Source organism: Vombatus ursinus, unplaced genomic scaffold (genome assembly GCF_900497805.2).
Source record: "Vombatus ursinus unplaced genomic scaffold, bare-nosed wombat genome assembly UNPS02015406.1, whole genome shotgun sequence".
Classification (NCBI taxonomy): Eukaryota; Metazoa; Chordata; class Mammalia; order Diprotodontia; family Vombatidae; genus Vombatus; species Vombatus ursinus.
Window position 1 is genome coordinate 2,811,627 of NW_020955184.1, and position 3,869 is coordinate 2,815,495.

The window sequence follows — 3,869 nt, forward strand, 5'->3', positions numbered from 1 at the left end:
GAAAATTCCATTAAACAAAGCCAGTTGGTATGTTTCATTTTGAAAATCCCTCAAATTTTCCACCCTATAAGAGATTACAAAAAGAGAGAGAGTATTTAACACTATTTTCAAGAAATGCCATTTTAAAAGAAAATGCATTTGTATTACTTTATCTCTTCTGGGAGGAGAAGGTTTTGTTCCAATGGTGGAGGAAAGATGGCAAATGGGCATAATTAGTCATATCTCTAACACCCTAGTCTTGACCAAGAACTATAGGATCCCATTTTAGTTTGACTCTACCCAGGTGCCAGACAGAGATGGTAAGAGTTTCAAAATGTGCTGCTTGGTTTTGGCAATGGAAACCAATATACCTGGAGGATACCCTGAGAAGAGACGAATCACATATGCTGCTAACTTGAAACTGTATTCACAAGATGTCAACCACTGACCCAGCCCTCACGTTCATTTTATTTGTGCTCATATATTTGAAAAAAAATTTAAGTTTACTTTTTAAAAACTAAATAACATTGCCTTGTGGCACTCATATTGTATCTATTACACATTTCACTTCAAAACCTCATCTCTCCTAAACCCTCTTCAATGAGCTTGAAGGAGCACAGCAAAAGGAAAGGAATTTTCTATTTAACTAGAGCACTGACATTCTGTTACACAATTCGATCTTGTCTATTTACCTGCTCTCAAAAACACAAGGCACTAAACACAAAATGCTGAATGCATCAAGTCTGTGGTGCCATAGGTGTCTGAATGCATCTGTAGCTTCCCTCTCACTCATCAGTGTAATTGTTGTCATGTTATTCCATTTTTTGATTAGTCTAGTCCCTCAAGCTCAATGCTTTTTCTGTCCCAACGTTCTTCTGCTGGTTGTCATGGTGACTGAATTGTTAGAGAGTAGAAAGGCTCTGTTGTCTGTCATTGTTCTGTTGTGGTTTAGGTAACGCAGGAGGCAACACAAGTGAAGTGGATGGACCTTTTTAGCTCTGCATCATTTCATAGTATTGAAAAAAAATCACATAAAAAAGGAGCAAATAGGCCCAAAGAAATAACCAAGCTCTTTCTGAAAGAAAGTGCACATTATTATAAAGAGGAAAAATGGCACTAATGATGAACTGAGTGATCCATGAGAAATGCTGCTGAATATTACATTTATTACTAGAACAATTGCAGCACCTTAAACATTACATACAATACCTATCATTTTATCATTTTAGAGTGAATATAGTTTTTAACTATGCTGTTGGAGCATCACCCCCCTTTGGCTATATTGCTGCTGTATAATTTTAACCTTTCTGCCTAAACGGCTGTCTCATTGAAATAAGCAGAATTAAGAGTTGGGTGAATTTTTTTCTTAAGTGATGATTTAGTGCTGTGGTCAATTTGTGCTTTACTAAGATGTAGAAATTTACTCTCTCCAATTGGATCTGGAATGATTTAAAAAAAAAAGATTTGAGTCTGATCCTTACCTTAAGTAGTACAAAAATTGTGAAAGCTAGACAAAAAAAAAGTCTAATTCTTCCTTTGACTTAGTTGCCAATTTTCATCTGTTTGAAATCAAGTGAAGAAAAAGACAATAGATGTAGTCTAATTTACACAAGTCTTCTTCAAAGGATTTTCCTAAGCTTGCTTTCATGGTTTAGTTGGTAGACAAACTACCTGTCCTATCCAGTAATTACAGTTATCACTGGGATTTATTAAAAATAGTTGGTGACTGTAATATGAATCTAATATCCAGTAAACTGACTGTACTAGAAACCTGGTTTCAAGCTATAGTGAATTTTATCATACTTATAGTCAATAACCACCACAAGCCAGCATTTATCCATAAATATCTTTTTCTATCAGTACTCTAGGACTCATACTCATTACTTTTGTTGAGTTCAGTGTCACTCTAGTTTCATGTACATTCAGCTCCAATATAACTGATTTTGCCATTAAAAGAAAAGAAGCTGGCTAGAAGAGGGCTATTTCCCATCTAACAGTCCTCTAGGAAATGTGTTATAGTGGTGCGTTCATAAATGCCAGAATGCATTTGTTTAGCATTACAAGGTATTTGATAGCAGCTGAAGTCTTTGAAACATTCTCCTCTTGCCTTCCAAGAGTGCTCCACAATGACTTTAAAAACTAACCACTAAAGAGTGTTTGAAAGGGCACTTACTATTTACTACCCTGTAAATATATATTTTGATTTTTTCTTCATACTATTTAATGGTATAATATTCAGTCAGGATCTGTGGAAACCAACTAACAATCACAAAAGAGACACTCTAAGGAAGAGTACCAGCACTTCCTAAATTGTGCTTCACTACTCACATCAGAAATGCTGCTGACTGAATTCATCATCTTGCCAAATATTCACATGCTTGCAGTCTGTTCTTGGTTTAATATATTATATTGACTCAGGTTGAAGTTGATTTTCAATAAAGGTCTACAAATAATGCTCTTCTACTGTGATCTTTTGACTTCCAACATCAGCTTTTTCCCTCCCACTCCTTCCTTCATATTAAATATTCCAAACCTAGGAAGACTAATGTACTTGGGGAAAAAGATGACTTTTGATGTTAAACCTACCCAGTAATCAAAAATGATAAAGAAAAATAGGGCAGGTAGAAACATTTCTTAGTATTATAAACAGGAAGAAAATAGATGATTCTTTGCTTTTGCTTAAAAAGTGTCCAAACCTCATTGGAGGCAGATTTTGGCTCACCCAGAGCATCACTGCTCTGAGACCCATTATAAAAGGCTGGCAAAACTGAAAAGCTCCCCTCCCCTATTAATTCAAATTAAAGTTGACCTTCATAGATGTACCATTGCAGGAATGTTTTTTTTTTTCCTTCTGGTGATGATGCTGTGAAAATTATTTCTTTCTGAATGGGCTTTCCTTTCCATTCTTTCCTCATGGTAACTTTTGAAAATTTGTTAAGAAAGAAAAAGAGGGGGGAGAGAGGGAGGAATAGAGGAAGGAAGAAAGTAGGAAAGGAAGAAAGGAAGGAAAGAAAGGGAAAGACAGAAAGACAGTAAGCAAAAAAAAGAAAGAAAAGAAAAAAGAAGGAAGGAAGGAGGAAAACAAGGAAGGAAAGAAGGAAGGAAGTACAATTGACTTACCACCACTCACAAACTTCAAGCTATCTAAATGCTTTCTCTTTAGGAGAAAAGAATAAATGGCAGCCTACTGAAGAGTGCATGTAGGGCAAATGCACAATTGTAATCACTACTTTACATGCAAACCTGTTTGACTCTGCAAATCTCTACTCTATCCTTTGGATATATTTCTATAGTCCTGTGCACAGCTAAACAGGGAGGGTTTAAGCAAAGTAGCTTAAAGCATTAAATGGCAAAAGGTAGTATGGTCCAGCTGTTTCTTAGCAATGATAAAGTAAACCCTATAGACAAATGAACTTCTTCCAGCTTGGAAACCCACACCTAGCTAAAGAAGAGAGAAAAACAAAACACCTAAATCTCTGGAACAATCACCATACTTATCATATGAATAAGAGAGAGAGTTTGGAGTAAAGAAAGGTTGATTGATCTTTAGGGAGAAAGACAGATGTGGAAACAGAGACAGAGAAACAAAGAGACAGAAAGATAGATAGAGTCAGAGACAGACAGACAGAGACAGAGGGAAGGTGTGGGAAGATTTTGAGTAGGGCAGGAAGGGAGGAAATGAAGAATTCCTATTTTGTCTTCTTTTAAATGGTTTTATTATGTTTATTATTTTTTATTTTTTTCTGGACTTGTGATTTCCTCAATTAAAAGAATACTCATCAAAGGAATTCTTTCTAGCAATACAGATTATGGGATCATATAGAACTGGATCATATAAAGCTGAGTGGAACCTCAGAGGCTATACAGTCCAACCTCCTAATTTTACGAAT